Here is a 22,735-nt window from a genome sequence, read left to right on the forward strand (position 1 = left end):
TCATGAACCGCCCTCAGTGGCGTCGTGTCACGGATGTACAGTTACCTGTACGGAGAATTCGGGGCAGCGTGCTTTTACCGCCATTGCAGTACCGAGTGAAGACTCTCTGATCGTCATGCATAGGCCTTTGAAGGTGAGACAACTGGTCTCACAAGAAAAAAACCTGCTAACAGGCACGTCTCGAAAAAGGTATGTGCCCTTTCACATAATATACCATGCAGGATAACAGAATTTCGAGAAATTTACTTGCGTATGAAACGTAAACAATCTGTATCATACTGCTGAGTACACAACGATTGCTGTCTCTCGAACACGCTAGTGGTCACCCATGTTCCAATACCAATGTCGTCTTCAGCACGTGTTTCTAAAAATTGCCCATCCCTTGTGGGGATCGAACCCACGACCTTTGGATTAGAAGTCCAACGCGCTATCCTCTGCGCCAAAGGGACGCTGGGCTAGTGTTTCCTAGCAGTCTAAATAAATCTCTAAGAAATGGCAATTGATACCTGCCTTTCAAGTCTCTGTTCAGTTCACACACACTCATTCGCACTTTTTTACAACACTTGTATATGCATTCTACTTGTTACGCCAACATTCTTATTTTTTGAAGCAATTGGGCTGAAAAAAATCACTATTCATGCAACAGATGGGAAACAGCGCTGTATCGCTCTATTTGTCGTATACATACTTATTCTTACACTTCATGTATCGACAAAGATATTAGACGCAATCATAGCAACACGTCGGTGCTCTGGGGTCGTTATCGTGCGTTGCTTTCAGATGAAAGTGAATTGCAGTCTTCAGAACAGCAGCGAGCCAAGAAGTGGAATACGCTGCACTGGAAATACTGTGCGATCAGTCACACACGTTGGCTCTCAGAGTAGCTGCACTTGTTAATCTCTCATGAACCGCCCTCAGTGGCGTCGTGTCACGGATGTACAGTTACCTGTACGGAGAATTCGGGGCAGCGTGCTTTTACCGCCATTGCAGTACCGAGTGAAGACTCTCTGATCGTCATGCATAGGACTTTGAAGGTGAGACAACTGGTCTCACAAGAAAAAAACCTGCTAACAGGCACGTTTCGAAAAAGATATGTGCCCTTTGACATAATATACCATGCAGGATAACAGAATTTCGAGAAATTTACTTGCGTATGAAACGTAAACAATCTGTATCATACTGCTGAGTACACAACGATTGCTGTCTCTCGAACACGCTAGTGGTCACCCATGTTCCAATACCAATGTCGTCTTCAGCACGTGTTTCTAAAAATTGCCCATCCCTTGTGGGGATCGAACCCACGACCTTTGGATTAGAAGCCCAACGCGCTATCCTCTGCGCCAAAGGGACGCTGGGCTAGTGTTTTCTAGCAGTCTAAATAAATCTCTAAGAAATGGCAATTGATACCTGCCTTTCAAGTCTCTGTTCAGTTCACACACACTCATTCGCACTTTTTTACAACACTTGTATATGCATTCTACTTGTTACGCCAACATTCTTATTTTCTGAAGCAATTGGGCTGAAAAAAATCACTATTCATGCAACAGATGGGAAACAGCGCTGTATCGCTCTGTTTGTCGTATACATACTTATTCTTACACTTCATGTATCGACAAAGATATTAGACGCAATCATAGCAACACGTCGGTGCTCTGGGGTCGTTATCGTGCGTTGCTTTCAGATGAAAGTGAATTGCAGTCTTCAGAACAGCAGCGAGCCAAGAAGTGGAATACGCTGCACTGGAAATACTGTGCGATCAGTCACACACGTTGGCTCTCAGAGTAGCTGCACTTGTTAATCTCTCATGAACCGTCCTCAGTGGCGTCGTGTCACGGATGTACAGTTACCTGTACGGAGAATTCGGGGCAGCGTGCTTTTACCGCCATTGCAGTACCGAGTGAAGACTCTCTGATCGTCATGCATAGGCGTTTGAAGGTGAGACAACTGGTCTCACAAGAAAAAAACCTGCTAACAGGCACGTTTCGAAAAAGGTATGTGCCCTTTGACATAATATACCATGCAGGATAACAGAATTTCGAGAAATTTACTTGCGTATGAAACGTAAACAATCTGTATCATACTGCTGAGTACACAACGATTGCTGTCTCTCGAACACGCTAGTGGTCACCCATGTTCCAATACCAATGTCGTCTTCAGCACGTGTTTCTAAAAATTGCCCACCCCTTGTGGGGTTCGAACCCACGACCTTTGGATTAGAAGTCCAACGCGCTATCCTCTGCGCCAAAGGGACGCTGGGCTAGTGTTTTCTAGCAGTCTAAATAAATCTCTAAGAAATGGCAATTGATACCTGCCTTTCAAGTCTCTGTTCAGTTCACACACACTCATTCGCACTTTTTTACAACACTTGTATATGCATTCTACTTGTTACGCCAACATTCTTATTTTCTGAAGCAATTGGGCTGAGAAAAATCACTATTCATGCAACAGATGGGAAACAGCGCTGTATCGCTCTATTTGTCGTATACATACTTATTCTTACACTTCATGTATCGACAAAGATATTAGACGCAATCATAGCAACACGTCGGTGCTCTGGGGTCGTTATCGTGCGTTGCTTTCAGATGAAAGTGAATTGCAGTCTTCAGAACAGCAGCGAGCCAAGAAGTGGAATACGCTGCACTGGAAATACTGTGCGATCAGTCACACACGTTGGCTCTCAGAGTAGCTGCACTTGTTAATCTCTCATGAACCGCCCTCAGTGGCGTCGTGTCACGGATGTACAGTTACCTGTACGGAGAATTCGGGGCAGCGTGCTTTTACCGCCATTGCAGTACCGAGTGAAGACTCTCTGATCGTCATGCATAGGCCTTTCAAGGTGAGACAACTGGTCTCACAAGAAAAAAACCTGCTAACAGGCACGTCTCGAAAAAGGTATGTGCCCTTTGACATAATATACCATGCAGGATAACAGAATTTCGAGAAATTTACTTGCGTATGAAACGTAAACAATCTGTATCATACTGCTGAGTACACAACGATTGCTGTCTCTCGAACACGCTAGTGGTCACCCATGTTCCAATACCAATGTCGTCTTCAGCACGTGTTTCTAAAAACTGCCCATCCCTTGTGGGGATCGAACCCACGACCTTTGGATTAGAAGTCCAACGCGCTATCCTCTGCGCCAAAGGGACGCTGGGCTAGTGTTTTCTAGCAGTCTAAATAAATCTCTAAGAAATGGCAATTGATACCTGCCTTTCAAGTCTCTGTTCAGTTCACACACACTCATTCGCACTTTTTTACAACACTTGTATATGCATTCTACTTGTTACGCCAACATTCTTATTTTCTGAAGCAATTGGGCTGAGAAAAATCACTATTCATGCAACAGATGGGAAACAGCGCTGTATCGCTCTATTTGTCGTATACATACTTATTCTTACACTTCATGTATCGACAAAGATATTAGACGCAATCATAGCAACACGTCGGTGCTCTGGGGTCGTTATCGTGCGTTGCTTTCAGATGAAAGTGAATTGCAGTCTTCAGAACAGCAGCGAGCCAAGAAGTGGAATACGCTGCACTGGAAATACTGTGCGATCAGTCACACACGTTGGCTCTCAGAGTAGCTGCACTTGTTAATCTCTCATGAACCGCCCTCAGTGGCGTCGTGTCACGGATGTACAGTTACCTGTACGGAGAATTCGGGGCAGCGTGCTTTTACCGCCATTGCAGTACCGAGTGAAGACTCTCTGATCGTCATGCATAGGCCTTTCAAGGTGAGACAACTGGTCTCACAAGAAAAAAACCTGCTAACAGGCACGTCTCGAAAAAGGTATGTGCCCTTTGACATAATATACCATGCAGGATAACAGAATTTCGAGAAATTTACTTGCGTATGAAACGTAAACAATCTGTATCATACTGCTGAGTACACAACGATTGCTTTCTCTCGAACACGCTAGTGGTCACCCATGTTCCAATACCAATGTCGTCTTCAGCACGTGTTTCTAAAAATTGCCCATCCCTTGTGGGGATCGAACCCACGACCTTTGGATTAGAAGTCCAACGCGCTATCCTCTGCGCCAATGGGACGGTGGGCTAGTGTTTTCTAGCAGTCTAAATAAATCTCTAAGAAATGGCAATTGATACCTGCCTTTCAAGTCTCTGTTCAGTTCACACACACTCATTCGCACTTTTTTACAACACCTGTATATGCATTCTACTTGTTACGCCAACATTCTTATTTTCTGAAGCAATTGGGCTGAAAAAAATCACTGTTCATGCAACAGATGGGAAACAGCGCTGTATCGCTCTATTTGTCGTATACATACTTATTCTTACACTTCATGTATCGACAAAGATATTAGACGCAATCATAGCAACACGTCGGTGCTCTGGAGTCGTTATCGTGCGTTGCTTTCAGATGAAAGTGAATTGCAGTCTTCAGAACAGCAGCGAGCCAAGAAGTGGAATACGCTGCACTGGAAATACTGTGCGATCAGTCACAAACGTTGGCTCTCAGAGTAGCTGCACTTGTTAATCTCTCATGAACCGCCCTCAGTGGCGTCGTGTCACGGATGTACAGTTACCTGTACGGAGAATTCGGGGCAGCGTGCTTTTACCGCCATTGCAGTACCGAGTGAAGACTCTCTGATCGTCATGCATAGGCCTTTGAAGGTGAGACAACTGGTCTCACAAGAAAAAAACCTGCTAACAGGCACGTTTCGAAAAAGGTATGTGCCCTTTGACATAATATACCATGCAGGATAACAGAATTTCGAGAAATTTACTTGCGTATGAAACGTAAACAATCTGTATCATACTGCTGAGTACACAACGATTGCTGTCTCTCGAACACGCTAGTGGTCACCCATGTTCCAATACCAATGTCGTCTTCAGCACGTGTTTCTAAAAATTGCCCATCCCTTGTGGGGATCGAACCCACGACCTTTGGATTAGAAGTCCAACGCGCTATCCTCTGCGCCAAAGGGACGCTGGGCTAGTGTTTTCTAGCAGTCTAAATAAATCTCTAAGAAATGGCAATTGATACCTGCCTTTCAAGTCTCTGTTCAGTTCACACACACTCATTCGCACTTTTTTACAACACTTGTATATGCATTCTACTTGTTACGCCAACATTCTTATTTTCTGAAGCAATTGGGCTGAGAAAAATCACTATTCATGCAACAGATGGGAAACAGCGCTGTATCGCTCTGTTTGTCGTATACATACTTATTCTTACACTTCATGTATCGACAAAGATATTAGACGCAATCATAGCAACACGTCGGTGCTCTGGGGTCGTTATCGTGCGTTGCTTTCAGATGAAAGTGAATTGCAGTCTTCAGAACAGCAGCGAGCCAAGAAGTGGAATACGCTGCACTGGAAATACTGTGCGATCAGTCACACACGTTGGCTCTCAGAGTAGCTGCACTTGTTAATCTCTCATGAACCGTCCTCAGTGGCGTCGTGTCACGGATGTACAGTTACCTGTACGGAGAATTCGGGGCAGCGTGCTTTTACCGCCATTGCAGTACCGAGTGAAGACTCTCTGATCGTCATGCATAGGCCTTTGAAGGTGAGACAACTGGTCTCACAAGAAAAAAACCTGCTAACAGGCACGTTTCGAAAAAGGTATGTGCCCTTTGACATAATATACCATGCAGGATAACAGAATTTCGAGAAATTTACTTGCGTATGAAACGTAAACAATCTGTATCATACTGCTGAGTACACAACGATTGCTGTCTCTCGAACACGCTAGTGGTCACCCATGTTCCAATACCAATGTCGTCTTCAGCACGTGTTTCTAAAAATTGCCCATCCCTTGTGGGGATCGAACCCACGACCTTTGGATTAGAAGTCCAACGCGCTATCCTCTGCGCCAAAGGGACGCTGGGCTAGTGTTTTCTAGCAGTCTAAATAAATCTCTAAGAAATGGCAATTGATACCTGCCTTTCAAGTCTCTGTTCAGTTCACACACACTCATTCGCACTTTTTTACAACACTTGTATATGCATTCTACTTGTTACGCCAACATTCTTATTTTCTGAAGCAATTGGGCTGAAAAAAATCACTATTCATGCAACAGATGGGAAACAGCGCTGTATCGCTCTATTTGTCGTATACATACTTATTCTTACACTTCATGTATCGACAAAGATATTAGACGCAATCATAGCAACACGTCGGTGCTCTGGGGTCGTTATCGTGCGTTGCTTTCAGATGAAAGTGAATTGCAGTCTTCAGAACAGCAGCGAGCCAAGAAGTGGAATACGCTGCACTGGAAATACTGTGCGATCAGTCACACACGTTGGCTCTCAGAGTAGCTGCACTTGTTAATCTCTCATGAACCGCCCTCAGTGGCGTCGTGTCACGGATGTACAGTTACCTGTACGGAGAATTCGGGGCAGCGTGCTTTTACCGCCATTGCAGTACCGAGTGAAGACTCTCTGATCGTCATGCATAGGCCTTTGAAGGTGAGACAACTGGTCTCACAAGAAAAAAACCTGCTAACAGGCACGTTTCGAAAAAGGTATGTGCCCTTTGACATAATATACCATGCAGGATAACAGAATTTCGAGAAATTTACTTGCGTATGAAACGTAAACCATCTGTATCATACTGCTGAGTACACAACGATTGCTGTCTCTCGAACACGCTAGTGGTCACCCATGTTCCAATACCAATGTCGTCTTCAGCACGTGTTTCTAAAAACTGCCCATCCCTTGTGGGGATCGAACCCACGACCTTTGGATTAGAAGTCCAACGCGCTATCCTCTGCGCCAAAGGGACGCTGGGCTAGTGTTTTCTAGCAGTCTAAATAAATCTCTAAGAAATGGCAATTGATACCTGCCTTTCAAGTCTCTGTTCAGTTCACACACACTCATTCGCACTTTTTTACAACACTTGTATATGCATTCTACTTGTTACGCCAACATTCTTATTTTCTGAAGCAATTGGGCTGAAAAAAATCACTATTCATGCAACAGATGGGAAACAGCGCTGTATCGCTCTATTTGTCGTATACATACTTATTCTTACACTTCATGTATCGACAAAGATATTAGACGCAATCATAGCAACACGTCGGTGCTCTGGAGTCGTTATCGTGCGTTGCTTTCAGATGAAAGTGAATTGCAGTCTTCAGAACAGCAGCGAGCCAAGAAGTGGAATACGCTGCACTGGAAATACTGTGCGATCAGTCACAAACGTTGGCTCTCAGAGTAGCTGCACTTGTTAATCTCTCATGAACCGCCCTCAGTGGCGTCGTGTCACGGATGTACAGTTACCTGTACGGAGAATTCGGGGCAGCGTGCTTTTACCGCCATTGCAGTACCGAGTGAAGACTCTCTGATCGTCATGCATAGGCCTTTGAAGGTGAGACAACTGGTCTCACAAGAAAAAAACCTGCTAACAGGCACGTTTCGAAAAAGGTATGTGCCCTTTGACATAATATACCATGCAGGATAACAGAATTTCGAGAAATTTACTTGCGTATGAAACGTAAACAATCTGTATCATACTGCTGAGTACACAACGATTGCTGTCTCTCGAACACGCTAGTGGTCACCCATGTTCCAATACCAATGTCGTCTTCAGCACGTGTTTCTAAAAATTGCCCATCCCTTGTGGGGATCGAACCCACGACCTTTGGATTAGAAGTCCAACGCGCTATCCTCTGCGCCAAAGGGACGCTGGGCTAGTGTTTTCTAGCAGTCTAAATAAATCTCTAAGAAATGGCAATTGATACCTGCCTTTCAAGTCTCTGTTCAGTTCACACACACTCATTCGCACTTTTTTACAACACTTGTATATGCATTCTACTTGTTACGCCAACATTCTTATTTTCTGAAGCAATTGGGCTGAGAAAAATCACTATTCATGCAACAGATGGGAAACAGCGCTGTATCGCTCTGTTTGTCGTATACATACTTATTCTTACACTTCATGTATCGACAAAGATATTAGACGCAATCATAGCAACACGTCGGTGCTCTGGGGTCGTTATCGTGCGTTGCTTTCAGATGAAAGTGAATTGCAGTCTTCAGAACAGCAGCGAGCCAAGAAGTGGAATACGCTGCACTGGAAATACTGTGCGATCAGTCACACACGTTGGCTCTCAGAGTAGCTGCACTTGTTAATCTCTCATGAACCGTCCTCAGTGGCGTCGTGTCACGGATGTACAGTTACCTGTACGGAGAATTCGGGGCAGCGTGCTTTTACCGCCATTGCAGTACCGAGTGAAGACTCTCTGATCGTCATGCATAGGCCTTTGAAGGTGAGACAACTGGTCTCACAAGAAAAAAACCTGCTAACAGGCACGTTTCGAAAAAGGTATGTGCCCTTTGACATAATATACCATGCAGGATAACAGAATTTCGAGAAATTTACTTGCGTATGAAACGTAAACAATCTGTATCATACTGCTGAGTACACAACGATTGCTGTCTCTCGAACACGCTAGTGGTCACCCATGTTCCAATACCAATGTCGTCTTCAGCACGTGTTTCTAAAAATTGCCCATCCCTTGTGGGGATCGAACCCACGACCTTTGGATTAGAAGTCCAACGCGCTATCCTCTGCGCCAAAGGGACGCTGGGCTAGTGTTTTCTAGCAGTCTAAATAAATCTCTAAGAAATGGCAATTGATACCTGCCTTTCAAGTCTCTGTTCAGTTCACACACACTCATTCGCACTTTTTTACAACACTTGTATATGCATTCTGCTTGTTACGCCAACATTCTTATTTTCTGAAGCAATTGGGCTGAAAAAAATCACTATTCATGCAACAGATGGGAAACAGCGCTGTATCGCTCTATTTGTCGTATACATACTTATTCTTACACTTCATGTATCGACAAAGATATTAGACGCAATCATAGCAACACGTCGGTGCTCTGGGGTCGTTATCGTGCGTTGCTTTCAGATGAAAGTGAATTGCAGTCTTCAGAACAGCAGCGAGCCAAGAAGTGGAATACGCTGCACTGGAAATACTGTGCGATCAGTCACACACGTTGGCTCTCAGAGTAGCTGCACTTGTTAATCTCTCATGAACCGCCCTCAGTGGCGTCGTGTCACGGATGTACAGTTACCTGTACGGAGAATTCGGGGCAGCGTGCTTTTACCGCCATTGCAGTACCGAGTGAAGACTCTCTGATCGTCATGCATAGGCCTTTGAAGGTGAGACAACTGGTCTCACAAGAAAAAAACCTGCTAACAGGCACGTTTCGAAAAAGGTATGTGCCCTTTGACATAATATACCATGCAGGATAACAGAATTTCGAGAAATTTACTTGCGTATGAAACGTAAACCATCTGTATCATACTGCTGAGTACACAACGATTGCTGTCTCTCGAACACGCTAGTGGTCACCCATGTTCCAATACCAATGTCGTCTTCAGCACGTGTTTCTAAAAACTGCCCATCCCTTGTGGGGATCGAACCCACGACCTTTGGATTAGAAGTCCAACGCGCTATCCTCTGCGCCAAAGGGACGCTGGGCTAGTGTTTTCTAGCAGTCTAAATAAATCTCTAAGAAATGGCAATTGATACCTGCCTTTCAAGTCTCTGTTCAGTTCACACACACTCATTCGCACTTTTTTACAACACTTGTATATGCATTCTACTTGTTACGCCAACATTCTTATTTTCTGAAGCAATTGGGCTGAAAAAAATCACTAGTCATGCAACAGATGGGAAACAGCGCTGTATCGCTCTATTTGTCGTATACATACTTATTCTTACACTTCATGTATCGACAAAGATATTAGACGCAATCATAGCAACACGTCGGTGCTCTGGGGTCGTTATCGTGCGTTGCTTTCAGATGAAAGTGAATTGCAGTCTTCAGAACAGCAGCGAGCCAAGAAGTGGAATACGCTGCACTGGAAATACTGTGCGATCAGTCACACACGTTGGCTCTCAGAGTAGCTGCACTTGTTAATCTCTCATGAACCGCCCTCAGTGGCGTCGTGTCACGGATGTACAGTTACCTGTACGGAGAATTCGGGGCAGCGTGCTTTTACCGCCATTGCAGTACCGAGTGAAGACTCTCTGATCGTCATGCATAGGCCTTTGAAGGTGAGACAACTGGTCTCACAAGAAAAAAACCTGCTAACAGGCACGTTTCGAAAAAGGTATGTGCCCTTTGACATAATATACCATGCACGATAACAGAATTTCGAGAAATTTACTTGCGTATGAAACGTAAACAATCTGTATCATACCGCTGAGTACACAACGATTGCTGTCTCTCGAACACGCTAGTGGTCACCCATGTTCCAATACCAATGTCGCCTTCAGCACGTGTTTCTAAAAACTGCCCATCCTTTGTGGGGATCGAACCCACGACCTTTGGATCAGAAGTCCAAAGCGCTATCCTCTGCGCCAAAGGGACGCTGGGCTAGTGTTTTCTAGCAGTCTAAATAAATCTCTAAGAAATGGCAATTGATACCTGCCTTTCAAGTCTCTGTTCAGTTCACACACACTCATTCGCACTTTTTTACAACACTTGTATATGCATTCTACTTGTTACGCCAACATTCTTATTTTCTGAAGCAATTGGGCTGAAAAAAATCACTATTCATGCAACAGATGGGAAACAGCGCTGTATCGCTCTATTTGTCGTATACATACTTATTCTTACACTTCATGTATCGACAAAGATATTAGACGCAATCATAGCAACACGTCGGTGCTCTGGGGTCGTTATCGTGCGTTGCTTTCAGATGAAAGTGAATTGCAGTCTTCAGAACAGCAGCGAGCCAAGAAGTGGAATACGCTGCACTGGAAATACTGTGCGATCAGTCACACACGTTGGCTCTCAGAGTAGCTGCACTTGTTAATCTCTCATGAACCGCCCTCAGTGGCGTCGGGTCACGGATGTACAGTTACCTGTACGGAGAATTCGGGGCAGCGTGCTTTTACCGCCATTGCAGTACCGAGTGAAGACTCTCTGATCGTCATGCATAGGCCTTTGAAGGTGAGACAACTGGTCTCACAAGAAAAAAACCTGCTAACAGGCACGTTTCGAAAAAGGTATGTGCCCTTTGACATAATATACCATGCAGGATAACAGAATTTCGAGAAATTTACTTGCGTATGAAACGTAAACCATCTGTATCATACTGCTGAGTACACAACGATTGCTGTCTCTCGAACACGCTAGTGGTCACCCATGTTCCAATACCAATGTCGTCTTCAGCACGTGTTTCTAAAAACTGCCCATCCCTTGTGGGGATCGAACCCACGACCTTTGGATTAGAAGTCCAACGCGCTATCCTCTGCGCCAAAGGGACGCTGGGCTAGTGTTTTCTAGCAGTCTAAATAAATCTCTAAGAAATGGCAATTGATACCTGCCTTTCAAGTCTCTGTTCAGTTCACACACACTCATTCGCACTTTTTTACAACACTTGTATATGCATTCTACTTGTTACGCCAACATTCTTATTTTCTGAAGCAATTGGGCTGAAAAAAATCACTAGTCATGCAACAGATGGGAAACAGCGCTGTATCGCTCTATTTGTCGTATACATACTTATTCTTACACTTCATGTATCGACAAAGATATTAGACGCAATCATAGCAACACGTCGGTGCTCTGGGGTCGTTATCGTGCGTTGCTTTCAGATGAAAGTGAATTGCAGTCTTCAGAACAGCAGCGAGCCAAGAAGTGGAATACGCTGCACTGGAAATACTGTGCGATCAGTCACACACGTTGGCTCTCAGAGTAGCTGCACTTGTTAATCTCTCATGAACCGCCCTCAGTGGCGTCGTGTCACGGATGTACAGTTACCTGTACGGAGAATTCGGGGCAGCGTGCTTTTACCGCCATTGCAGTACCGAGTGAAGACTCTCTGATCGTCATGCATAGTCCTTTGAAGGTGATACAACTGGTCTCACAAGAAAAAAACCTGCTAACAGGCACGTTTCGAACAAGGTATGTGCCCTTTGACATAATATACCATGCAGGATAACAGAATTTCGAGAAATTTACTTGCGTATGAAACGTAAACAATCTGTATCATACTGCTGAGTACACAACGATTGCTGTCTCTCGAACACGCTAGTGGTCACCCATGTTCCAATACCAATGTCGTCTTCAGCACGTGTTTCTAAAAACTGCCCATCCCTTGTGGGGATCGAACCCACGACCTTTGGATTAGAAGTCCAACGCGCTATCCTCTGCGCCAAAGGGACGCTGGGCTAGTGTTTTCTAGCAGTCTAAATAAATCTCTAAGAAATGGCAATTGATACCTGCCTTTCAAGTCTCTGTTCAGTTCACACACACTCATTCGCACTTTTTTACAACACTTGTATATGCATTCTACTTGTTACGCCAACATTCTTATTTTCTGAAGCAATTGGGCTGAAAAAAATCACTATTCATGCAACAGATGGGAAACAGCGCTGTATCGCTCTATTTGTCGTATACATACTTATTCTTACACTTCATGTATCGACAAAGATATTAGACGCAATCATAGCAACACGTCGGTGCTCTGGGGTCGTTATCGTGCGTTGCTTTCAGATGAAAGTGAATTGCGGTCTTCAGAACAGCAGCGAGCCAAGAAGTGGAATACGCTGCACTGGAAATACTGTGCGATCAGTCACACACGTTGGCTCTCAGAGTAGCTGCACTTGTTAATCTCTCATGAACCGCCCTCAGTGGCGTCGTGTCACGGATGTACAGTTACCTGTACGGAGAATTCGGGGCAGCGTGCTTTTACCGCCATTGCAGTACCGAGTGAAGACTCTCTGATCGTCATGCATAGGCCTTTGAAGGTGAGACAACTGGTCTCACAAGAAAAAAACCTGCTAACAGGCACGTTTCGAAAAAGGTATGTGCCCTTTGACATAATATACCATGCACGATAACAGAATTTCGAGAAATTTACTTGCGTATGAAACGTAAACAATCTGTATCATACCGCTGAGTACACAACGATTGCTGTCTCTCGAACACGCTAGTGGTCACCCATGTTCCAATACCAATGTCGCCTTCAGCACGTGTTTCTAAAAACTGCCCATCCTTTGTGGGGATCGAACCCACGACCTTTGGATCAGAAGTCCAACGCGCTATCCTCTGCGCCAAAGGGACGCTGGGCTAGTGTTTTCTAGCAGTCTAAATAAATCTCTAAGAAATGGCAATTGATACCTGCCTTTCAAGTCTCTGTTCAGTTCACACACACTCATTCGCACTTTTTTACAACACTTGTATATGCATTCTACTTGTTACGCCAACATTCTTATTTTCTGAAGCAATTGGGCTGAAAAAAATCACTATTCATGCAACAGATGGGAAACAGCGCTGTATCGCTCTATTTGTCGTATACATACTTATTCTTACACTTCATGTATCGACAAAGATATTAGACGCAATCATAGCAACACGTCGGTGCTCTGGGGTCGTTATCGTGCGTTGCTTTCAGATGAAAGTGAATTGCAGTCTTCAGAACAGCAGCGAGCCACCAAGTGGAATACGCTGCACTGGAAATACTGTGCGATCAGTCACACACGTTGGCTCTCAGAGTAGCTGCACTTGTTAATCTCTCATGAACCGCCCTCAGTGGCGTCGTGTCACGGATGTACAGTTACCTGTACGGAGAATTCGGGGCAGCGTGCTTTTACCGCCATTGCGGTACCGAGTGAAGACTCTCTGATCGTCATGCATAGGCCTTTGAAGGTGAGACAACTGGTCTCACAAGAAAAAAACCTGCTAACAAGCACGTCTCGAAAAAGGTATGTGCCCTTTGACATAATATACCATGCAGGATAACAGAATTTCGAGAAATTTACTTGCGTATGAAACGTAAACAATCTGTATCATACTGCTGAGTACACAACGATTGCTGTCTCTCGAACACGCTAGTGGTCACCCATGTTCCAATACCAATGTCGTCTTCAGCACGTGTTTCTAAAAATTGCCCATCCCTTGTGGGGATCAAACCCACGACCTTTGGATTAGAAGTCCAACGCGCTATCCTCTGCGCCAAAGGGACGCTGGGCTAGGGTTTTCTAGCAGTCTAAATAAATCTCTAAGAAATGGCAATTGATACCTGCCTTGCAAGTCTCTGTTCAGTTCACACGCACTCATTCGCACTTTTTTACAACACTTGTATATGCATTCTACTTGTTACGCCAACATTCTTATTTTCTGAAGCAATTGGGCTGAAAAAAATCACTATTCATGCAACAGATGGGAAACAGCGCTGTATCGCTCTATTTGTCGTATACATACTTATTCTTACACTTCATGTATCGACAAAGATATTAGACGCAATCATAGCAACACGTCGGTGCTCTGGGGTCGTTATCGTGCGTTGCTTTCATATGAAAGTGAATTGCAGTCTTCAGAACAGCAGCGAGCCAAGAAGTGGAATACGCTGCACTGGAAATACTGTGCGATCAGTCACACACGTTGGCTCTCAGAGTAGCTGCACTTGTTAATCTCTCATGAACCGCCCTCAGTGGCGTCGTGTCACGGATGTACAGTTACCTGTACGGAGAATTCGGGGCAGCGTGCTTTTACCGCCATTGCAGTACCGAGTGAAGACTCTCTGATCGTCATGCATAGGCCTTTGAAGGTGAGACAACTGGTCTCACAAGAAAAAAACCTGCTAACAGGCACGTTTCGAAAAAGGTATGTGCCCTTTGACATAATATACCATGCAGGATAACAGAATTTCGAGAAATTTACTTGCGTATGAAACGTAAACAACCTGTATCATACTGCTGAGTACACAACGATTGCTGTCTCTCGAACACGCTAGTGGTCAGCCATGTTCCAATACCAATGTCGTCTTCAGCACGTGTTTCTAAAAATTGCGCATCCCTTGTGGGGATCGAACCCACGACCTTTGGATTAGAAGTCCAACGCGCTATCCTCTGCGCCAAAGGGACGCTGGGCTAGTGTTTTCTAGCAGTCTAAATAAATCTCTAAGAAATGGCAATTGATACCTGCCTTTCAAGTCTCTGTTCAGTTCACACACACTCATTCGCACTTTTTTACAACACTTGTATATGCATTCTACTTGTTACGCCAACATTCTTATTTTCTGAAGCAATTGGGCTGAAAAAAATCACTATTCATGCAACAGATGGGAAACAGCGCTGTATCGCTCTATTTGTCGTATACATACTTATTCTTACACTTCATGTATCGACAAAGATATTAGACGCAATCATAGCAACACGTCGGTGCTCTGGGGTCGTTATCGTGCGTTGCTTTCAGATGAAAGTGAATTGCAGTCTTCAGAACAGCAGCGAGCCAAGAAGTGGAATACGCTGCACTGGAAATACTGTGCGATCAGTCACACACGTTGGCTCTCAGAGTAGCTGCACTTGTTAATCTCTCATGAACCGCCCTCAGTGGCGTCGTGTCACGGATGTACAGTTACCTGTACGGAGAATTCGGGGCAGCGTGCTTTTACCGCCATTGCAGTACCGAGTGAAGACTCTCTGATCGTCATGCATAGGCCTTTGAAGGTGAGACAACTGGTCTCACAAGAAAAAAACCTGCTAACAGGCACGTTTCGAAAAAGGTATGTGCCCTTTGACATAATATACCATGCAGGATAACAGAATTTCGAGAAATTTACTTGCGTATGAAACGTAAACAATCTGTATCATACTGCTGAGTACACAACGATTGCTGTCTCTCGAACACGCTAGTGGTCACCCATGTTCCAATACCAACGTCGTCTTCAGCACGTGTTTCTAAAAACTGCCCATCCCTTGTGGGGATCGAACCCACGACCTTTGGATTAGAAGTCCAACGCGCTATCCTCTGCGCCAAAGGGACGCTGGGCTAGTGTTTTCTAGCAGTCTAAATAAATCTCTAAGAAATGGCAATTGATACCTGCCTTTCAAGTCTCTGTTCAGTTCACACACACTCATTCGCACTTTTTAACAACACTTGTATATGCATTCTACTTGTTACGCCAACATTCTTATTTTCTGAAGCAATTGGGCTGAAAAAAATCACTATTCATGCAACAGATGGGAAACAGCGCTGTATCGCTCTATTTGTCGTATACATACTTATTCTTACACTTCATGTATCGACAAAGATATTAGACGCAATCATAGCAACACGTCGGTGCTCTGGGGTCGTTATCGTGCGTTGCTTTCAGATGAAAGTGAATTGCAGTCTTCAGAACAGCAGCGAGCCAAGAAGTGGAATACGCTGCACTGGAAATACTGTGCGATCAGTCACACACGTTGGCTCTCAGAGTAGCTGCACTTGTTAATCTCTCATGAACCGCCCTCAGTGGCGTCGTGTCACGGATGTACAGTTACCTGTACGGAGAATTCGGGGCAGCGTGCTTTTACCACCATTGCAGTACCGAGTGAAGACTCTCTGATCGTCATGCATAGGCCTTTGAAAGTGAGACAACTGGTCTCACAAGAAAAAAACCTGCTAACAGGCACGTTTCGAAAAAGGTATGTGCCCTTTGACATAATATGCCATGCAGGATAACAGAATTTCGAGAAATTTACTTGCGTATGAAACGTAAACAATCTGTATCATACTGCTGAGTACACAACGATTGCTGTCTCTCGAACACGCTAGTGGTCAGCCATGTTCCAATACCAATGTCGTCTTCAGCACGTGTTTCTAAAAATTGCCCATCCCTTGTGGGGATCGAACCCACGACCTTTGGATTAGAAGTCCAACGCGCTATCCTCTGCGCCAAAGGGACGCTGGGCTAGTATTTTCTAGCAGTCTAAATAAATCTCTAAGAAATGGCAATTGATACCTGCCTTTCAAGTCTCTGTTCAGTTCACACACACTCATTCGCACTTTTTTACAACACTTGTATATGCATTCTACTTGTTACGCCAACATTCTTATTTTCTGAAGCAATTGGGCTGAAAAAAATCACTATTCATGCAACAGATGGGAAACAGCGCTGTATCGCTCTATTTGTCGTATACATACTTATTCTTACACTTCATGTATCGACAAAGATATTAGACGCAATCATAGCAACACGTCGGTGCTCTGGGGTCGTTATCGTGCGTTGCTTTCAGATGAAAGTGAATTGCAGTCTTCAGAACAGCAGCGAGCCAAGAAGTGGAATACGCTGCACTGGAAATACTGTGCGATCAGTCACACACGTTGGCTCTCAGAGTAGCTGCACTTGTTAGTCTCTCATGAACCGCCCTCAGTGGCGTCGTGTCACGGATGTACAGTTACCTGTACGGAGAATTCGGGGCAGCGTGCTTTTACCGCCATTGCAGTACCGAGTGAAGACTCTCTGATCGTCATGCATAGGCCTTTGAAGGTGAGACAACTGGTCTCACAAGAAAAAAACCTGCTAACAGGCACGTTTCGAAAAAGGTATGTGCCCTTTGACATAATATACCATGCAGGGTAACAGAATTTCGAGAAATTTACTTGCGTATGAAACGTAAACAATCTGTATCATACTGCTGAGTACACAACGATTGCTGTCTCTCGAACACGCTAGTGGTCACCCATGTTCCAATACCAATGTCGTCTTCAGCACGTGTTTCTAAAAATTGCCCATCCCTTGTGGGGATCGAACCCACGACCTTTGGATTAGAAGTCCAACGCGCTATCCTCTGCGCCAAAGGGACGCCAGGCTAGTGTTTTCTAGCAGTCTAAATAAATCTCTAAGAAATGGCAATTGATACCTGCCTTTCAAGTCTCTGTTCAGTTCACACACACTCATTCGCACTTTTTTACAACACTTGTATATGCATTCTACTTGTTACGCCAACATTCTTATTTTCTGAAGCAATTGGGCTGAAAAAAATCACTATTCATGCAACAGATGGGAAACAGCGCTGTATCGCTCTATTTGTCGTATACATACTTATTCTTACACTTCATGTATCGACAAAGATATTAGACGCAATCATAGCAACACGTCGGTGCTCTGGGGTCGTTATCGTGCGTTGCTTTCAGATGAAAGTGAATTGCAGTCTTCAGAACAGCAGCGAGCCAAGAAGTGGAATACGCTGCACTGGAAATACTGTGCGATCAGTCACACACGTTGGCTGTCAGAGTAGCTGCACTTGTTAGTCTCTCATGAACCGCCCTCAGTGGCGTCGTGTCACGGATGTACAGTTACCTGTACGGAGAATTCGGGGCAGCGTGCTTTTACCGCCATTGCAGTACCGAGTGAAGACTCTCTGATCGTCATGCATAGGCCTTTGAAGGTGAGACAACTGGTCTCACAAGAAAAAAACCTGCTAACAGGCACGTTTCGAAAAAGGTATGTGCCCTTTGACATAATATACCATGCAGGATATCAGAATTTCGAGAAATTTACTTGCGTATGAAACGTAAACAATCTGTATCATACTGCTGAGTACACAACGATTGCTGTCTCTCGAACACGCTAGTGGTCACCCATGTTCCAATACCAATGTCGTCTTCAGCACGTGTTTCTAAAAATTGCCCATCTCTTGTGGGGATCGAACCCACGACCTTTGGATTAGAAGTCCAACGCGCTATCCTCTGCGCCAAAGGGACGCTGGGCTAGTGTTTTCTAGCAGTCTAAATAAATCTCTAAGAAATGGCAATTGATACCTGCCTTTCAAGTCTCTGTTCAGTTCACACACACTCATTCGCACTTTTTTACAACACTTGTATATGCATTCTACTTGTTACGCCAACATTCTTATTTTCTGAAGCAATTGGGCTGAAAAAAATCACTATTCATGCAACAGATGGGAAACAGCGCTGTATCGCTCTATTTGTCGTATACATACTTATTCTTACACTTCATGTATCGACAAAGATATTAGACGCAATCATAGCAACACGTCGGTGCTCTGGGGTCGTTATCGTGCGTTGCTTTCAGATGAAAGTGAATTGCAGTCTTCAGAACAGCAGCGAGCCAAGAAGTGGAATACGCTGCACTGGAAATACTGTGCGATCAGTCACACACGTTGGCTCTCAGAGTAGCTGCACTTGTTAATCTCTCATGAACCGCCCTCAGTGGCGTCGTGTCACGGATGTACAGTTACCTGTACGGAGAATTCGGGGCAGCGTGCTTTTACCGCCATTGCAGTACCGAGTGAAGACTCTCTGATCGTCATGCATAGGCCTTTGAAGGTGAGACAACTGGTCTCACAAGAAAAAAACCTGCTAACAGGCACGTTTCGAAAAAGGTATGTGCCCTTTGACATAATATACCATGCAGGATAACAGAATTTCGAGAAATTTACTTGCGTATGAAACGTAAACAATCTGTATCATACTGCTGAGTACACAACGATTGCTGTCTCTCGAACACGCTAGTGGTCACCCATGTTCCAATACCAATGTCGTCTTCAGCACGTGTTTCTAAAAATTGCCCATCCCTTGTGGGGATCGAACCCACGACCTTTGGATTAGAAGTCCAACGCGCTATCCTCTGCGCCAAAGGGACGCTGGGCTAGTGTTTTCTAGCAGTCTAAATAAATCTCTAAGAAATGGCAATTGATACCTGCCTTTCAAGTCTCTGTTCAGTTCACACACACTCATTCGCACTTTTTTACAACACTTGTATATGCATTCTACTTGTTACGCCAACATTCTTATTTTCTGAAGCAATTGGGCTGAAAAAAATCACTATTCATGCAACAGATGGGAAACAGCGCTGTATCGCTCTATTTGTCGTATACATACTTATTCTTACACTTCATGTATCGACAAAGATATTAGACGCAATCATAGCAACACGTCGGTGCTCTGGGGTCGTTATCGTGCGTTGCTTTCAGATGAAAGTGAATTGCAGTCTTCAGAACAGCAGCGAGCCAAGAAGTGGAATACGCTGCACTGGAAATACTGTGCGATCAGTCACACACGTTGGCTCTCAGAGTAGCTGCACTTGTTAATCTCTCATGAACCGCCCTCAGTGGCGTCGTGTCACGGATGTACAGTTACCTGTACGGAGAATTCGGGGGAGCGTGCTTTTACCGCCATTGCAGTACCGAGTGAAGACTCTCTGATCGTCATGCATAGGCCTTTGAAGGTGAGACAACTGGTCTCACAAGAAAAAAAACCTGCTAACAGGCACGTTTCGAAAAAGGTATGTGCCCTTTGACATAATATACCATGCAGGATAACAGAATTTCGAGAAATTTACTTGCGTATGAAACGTAAACAATCTGTATCATACTGCTGAGTACACAACGATTGCTGTCTCTCGAACACGCTAGTGGTCACCCATGTTCCAATACCAATGTCGTCTTCAGCACGTGTTTCTAAAAACTGCCCATCCCTTGTGGGGATCGAACCCACGACCTTTGGATTAGAAGTCCAACGCGCTATCCTCTGCGCCAAAGGGACTCTGGGCTAATGTTTTCTAGCAGTCTAAATAAATCTCTAAGAAATGGCAATTGATACCTGCCTTTCAAGTCTCTGCTCAGTTCACACACACTCATTCGCACTTTTTTACAACACTTGTATATGCATTCTACTTGTTACGCCAACATTCTTATTTTCTGAAGCAATTGGGCTGAAAAAAATCACTATTCATGCAACAGATGGGAAACAGCGCTATATCGCTCTATTTGTCGCATACATACTTATTCTTACACTTCATGTATCGACAAAGATATTAGACGCAATCATAGCAACACGTCGGTGCTCTGGGGTCGCTATCGTGCGTTGCTTTCAGATGAAAGTGAATTGCAGTCTTCAGAACAGCAGCGAGCCAAGAAGTGGAATACGCTGCACTGGAAATACTGTGCGATCAGTCACACACGTTGGCTCTCAGAGTAGCTGCACTTGTTAATCTCTCATGAACCGCCCTCAGTGGCGTCGTGTCACGGATGTACAGTTACCTGTACGGAGAATTCGGGGCAGCGTGCTTTTACCGCCATTGCAGTACCGAATGAAGACTCTCTGATCGTCATGCATAGGCCTTTGAAGGTGAGACAACTGGTCTCACAAGAAAAAAACCTGCTAACAGGCACGTTTCGAAAAAGGTATGTGCCCTTTGACATAATATACCATGCAGGATAACAGAATTTCGAGAAATTTACTTGCGTATGAAACGTAAACAATCTGTATCATACTGCTGAGTACACAACGATTGCTGTCTCTCGAACACGCTAGTGGTCACCCATGTTCCAATACCAATGTCGTCTTCAGCACGTGTTTCTAAAAACTGCCCATCCCTTGTGGGGATCGAACCCACGACCTTTGGATTAGAAGTCCAACGCGCTATCCTCTGCGCCAAAGGGACTCTGGGCTAATGTTTTCTAGCAGTCTAAATAAATCTCTAAGAAATGGCAATTGATACCTGCCTTTCAAGTCTCTGCTCAGTTCACACACACTCATTCGCACTTTTTTACAACACTTGTATATGCATTCTACTTGTTACGCCAACATTCTTATTTTCTGAAGCAATTGGGCTGAAAAAAATCACTATTCATGCAACAGATGGGAAACAGCGCTGTATCGCTCTATTTGTCGTATACATACTTATTCTTACACTTCATGTATCGACAAAGATATTAGACGCAATCATAGCAACACGTCGGTGCTCTGGGGTCGTTATCGTGCGTTGCTTTCAGATGAAAGTGAATTGCAGTCTTCAGAACAGCAGCGAGCCAAGAAGTGGAATACGCTGCACTGGAAATACTGTGCGATCAGTCACACACGTTGGCTCTCAGAGTAGCTGCACTTGTTAATCTCTCATGAACCGCCCTCAGTGGCGTCGTGTCACGGATGTACAGTTACCTGTACGGAGAATTCGGGGGAGCGTGCTTTTACCGCCATTGCAGTACCGAGTGAAGACTCTCTGATCGTCATGCATAGGCCTTTGAAGGTGAGACAACTGGTCTCACAAGAAAAAAAACCTGCTAACAGGCACGTTTCGAAAAAGGTATGTGCCCTTTGACATAATATACCATGCAGGATAACAGAATTTCGAGAAATTTACTTGCGTATGAAACGTAAACAATCTGTATCATACTGCTGAGTACACAACGATTGCTGTCTCTCGAACACGCTAGTGGTCACCCATGTTCCAATACCAATGTCGTCTTCAGCACGTGTTTCTAAAAACTGCCCATCCCTTGTGGGGATCGAACCCACGACCTTTGGATTAGAAGTCCAACGCGCTATCCTCTGCGCCAAAGGGACTCTGGGCTAATGTTTTCTAGCAGTCTAAATAAATCTCTAAGAAATGGCAATTGATACCTGCCTTTCAAGTCTCTGCTCAGTTCACACACACTCATTCGCACTTTTTTACAACACTTGTATATGCATTCTACTTGTTACGCCAACATTCTTATTTTCTGAAGCAATTGGGCTGAAAAAAATCACTATTCATGCAACAGATGGGAAACAGCGCTATATCGCTCTATTTGTCGCATACATACTTATTCTTACACTTCATGTATCGACAAAGATATTAGACGCAATCATAGCAACACGTCGGTGCTCTGGGGTCGCTATCGTGCGTTGCTTTCAGATGAAAGTGAATTGCAGTCTTCAGAACAGCAGCGAGCCAAGAAGTGGAATACGCTGCACTGGAAATACTGTGCGATCAGTCACACACGTTGGCTCTCAGAGTAGCTGCACTTGTTAATCTCTCATGAACCGCCCTCAGTGGCGTCGTGTCACGGATGTACAGTTACCTGTACGGAGAATTCGGGGCAGCGTGCTTTTACCGCCATTGCAGTACCGAATGAAGACTCTCTGATCGTCATGCATAGGCCTTTGAAGGTGAGACAACTGGTCTCACAAGAAAAAAACCTGCTAACAGGCACGTTTCGAAAAAGGTATGTGCCCTTTGACATA

At 44.6% G+C, this 22,735-nt stretch overlaps 25 non-coding genes across 25 annotated transcripts; all 25 read right to left on the reverse strand.

The window, feature by feature from the left end:
* Positions 1–376: 376 nt before the first annotated feature.
* On the reverse strand, positions 377–449 carry Trnar-ucu (transfer RNA arginine (anticodon UCU)). The gene has a single exon. It is a non-coding gene; the product is annotated as a tRNA-Arg (tRNA).
* An 828-nt stretch (positions 450–1,277) lies between these two features.
* On the reverse strand, positions 1,278–1,350 carry Trnar-ucu (transfer RNA arginine (anticodon UCU)). The gene has a single exon. It is a non-coding gene; the product is annotated as a tRNA-Arg (tRNA).
* Positions 1,351–2,178: 828 nt separating this feature from the next.
* On the reverse strand, positions 2,179–2,251 carry Trnar-ucu (transfer RNA arginine (anticodon UCU)). Its single transcript has one exon. It is a non-coding gene; the product is annotated as a tRNA-Arg (tRNA).
* Positions 2,252–3,079: 828 nt separating this feature from the next.
* On the reverse strand, positions 3,080–3,152 carry Trnar-ucu (transfer RNA arginine (anticodon UCU)). The gene has a single exon. It is a non-coding gene; the product is annotated as a tRNA-Arg (tRNA).
* An 828-nt stretch (positions 3,153–3,980) lies between these two features.
* On the reverse strand, positions 3,981–4,053 carry Trnar-ucu (transfer RNA arginine (anticodon UCU)). Its single transcript has one exon. It is a non-coding gene; the product is annotated as a tRNA-Arg (tRNA).
* An 828-nt stretch (positions 4,054–4,881) lies between these two features.
* Trnar-ucu (transfer RNA arginine (anticodon UCU)) lies at positions 4,882–4,954 on the reverse strand. The gene has a single exon. It is a non-coding gene; the product is annotated as a tRNA-Arg (tRNA).
* An 828-nt stretch (positions 4,955–5,782) lies between these two features.
* Trnar-ucu (transfer RNA arginine (anticodon UCU)) lies at positions 5,783–5,855 on the reverse strand. Its single transcript has one exon. It is a non-coding gene; the product is annotated as a tRNA-Arg (tRNA).
* Positions 5,856–6,683: 828 nt separating this feature from the next.
* Positions 6,684–6,756, reverse strand: Trnar-ucu (transfer RNA arginine (anticodon UCU)). The gene has a single exon. It is a non-coding gene; the product is annotated as a tRNA-Arg (tRNA).
* Positions 6,757–7,584: 828 nt separating this feature from the next.
* Trnar-ucu (transfer RNA arginine (anticodon UCU)) lies at positions 7,585–7,657 on the reverse strand. Its single transcript has one exon. It is a non-coding gene; the product is annotated as a tRNA-Arg (tRNA).
* An 828-nt stretch (positions 7,658–8,485) lies between these two features.
* On the reverse strand, positions 8,486–8,558 carry Trnar-ucu (transfer RNA arginine (anticodon UCU)). The gene has a single exon. It is a non-coding gene; the product is annotated as a tRNA-Arg (tRNA).
* Positions 8,559–9,386: 828 nt separating this feature from the next.
* Positions 9,387–9,459, reverse strand: Trnar-ucu (transfer RNA arginine (anticodon UCU)). The gene has a single exon. It is a non-coding gene; the product is annotated as a tRNA-Arg (tRNA).
* Positions 9,460–10,287: 828 nt separating this feature from the next.
* Positions 10,288–10,360, reverse strand: Trnar-ucu (transfer RNA arginine (anticodon UCU)). The gene has a single exon. It is a non-coding gene; the product is annotated as a tRNA-Arg (tRNA).
* An 828-nt stretch (positions 10,361–11,188) lies between these two features.
* Trnar-ucu (transfer RNA arginine (anticodon UCU)) lies at positions 11,189–11,261 on the reverse strand. The gene has a single exon. It is a non-coding gene; the product is annotated as a tRNA-Arg (tRNA).
* Positions 11,262–12,089: 828 nt separating this feature from the next.
* On the reverse strand, positions 12,090–12,162 carry Trnar-ucu (transfer RNA arginine (anticodon UCU)). Its single transcript has one exon. It is a non-coding gene; the product is annotated as a tRNA-Arg (tRNA).
* An 828-nt stretch (positions 12,163–12,990) lies between these two features.
* On the reverse strand, positions 12,991–13,063 carry Trnar-ucu (transfer RNA arginine (anticodon UCU)). The gene has a single exon. It is a non-coding gene; the product is annotated as a tRNA-Arg (tRNA).
* An 828-nt stretch (positions 13,064–13,891) lies between these two features.
* Trnar-ucu (transfer RNA arginine (anticodon UCU)) lies at positions 13,892–13,964 on the reverse strand. The gene has a single exon. It is a non-coding gene; the product is annotated as a tRNA-Arg (tRNA).
* Positions 13,965–14,792: 828 nt separating this feature from the next.
* Positions 14,793–14,865, reverse strand: Trnar-ucu (transfer RNA arginine (anticodon UCU)). Its single transcript has one exon. It is a non-coding gene; the product is annotated as a tRNA-Arg (tRNA).
* Positions 14,866–15,693: 828 nt separating this feature from the next.
* Trnar-ucu (transfer RNA arginine (anticodon UCU)) lies at positions 15,694–15,766 on the reverse strand. The gene has a single exon. It is a non-coding gene; the product is annotated as a tRNA-Arg (tRNA).
* An 828-nt stretch (positions 15,767–16,594) lies between these two features.
* Positions 16,595–16,667, reverse strand: Trnar-ucu (transfer RNA arginine (anticodon UCU)). Its single transcript has one exon. It is a non-coding gene; the product is annotated as a tRNA-Arg (tRNA).
* Positions 16,668–17,495: 828 nt separating this feature from the next.
* Trnar-ucu (transfer RNA arginine (anticodon UCU)) lies at positions 17,496–17,568 on the reverse strand. Its single transcript has one exon. It is a non-coding gene; the product is annotated as a tRNA-Arg (tRNA).
* An 828-nt stretch (positions 17,569–18,396) lies between these two features.
* Positions 18,397–18,469, reverse strand: Trnar-ucu (transfer RNA arginine (anticodon UCU)). The gene has a single exon. It is a non-coding gene; the product is annotated as a tRNA-Arg (tRNA).
* An 828-nt stretch (positions 18,470–19,297) lies between these two features.
* Trnar-ucu (transfer RNA arginine (anticodon UCU)) lies at positions 19,298–19,370 on the reverse strand. The gene has a single exon. It is a non-coding gene; the product is annotated as a tRNA-Arg (tRNA).
* An 829-nt stretch (positions 19,371–20,199) lies between these two features.
* On the reverse strand, positions 20,200–20,272 carry Trnar-ucu (transfer RNA arginine (anticodon UCU)). The gene has a single exon. It is a non-coding gene; the product is annotated as a tRNA-Arg (tRNA).
* An 828-nt stretch (positions 20,273–21,100) lies between these two features.
* On the reverse strand, positions 21,101–21,173 carry Trnar-ucu (transfer RNA arginine (anticodon UCU)). The gene has a single exon. It is a non-coding gene; the product is annotated as a tRNA-Arg (tRNA).
* Positions 21,174–22,002: 829 nt separating this feature from the next.
* Positions 22,003–22,075, reverse strand: Trnar-ucu (transfer RNA arginine (anticodon UCU)). Its single transcript has one exon. It is a non-coding gene; the product is annotated as a tRNA-Arg (tRNA).
* Between the last annotated feature and the right edge of the window lie 660 nt (positions 22,076–22,735).

This window comes from Schistocerca gregaria, chromosome 1 (assembly GCF_023897955.1).
Source record: "Schistocerca gregaria isolate iqSchGreg1 chromosome 1, iqSchGreg1.2, whole genome shotgun sequence".
In the NCBI taxonomy this organism is placed as follows: domain Eukaryota; kingdom Metazoa; phylum Arthropoda; class Insecta; order Orthoptera; family Acrididae; genus Schistocerca; species Schistocerca gregaria.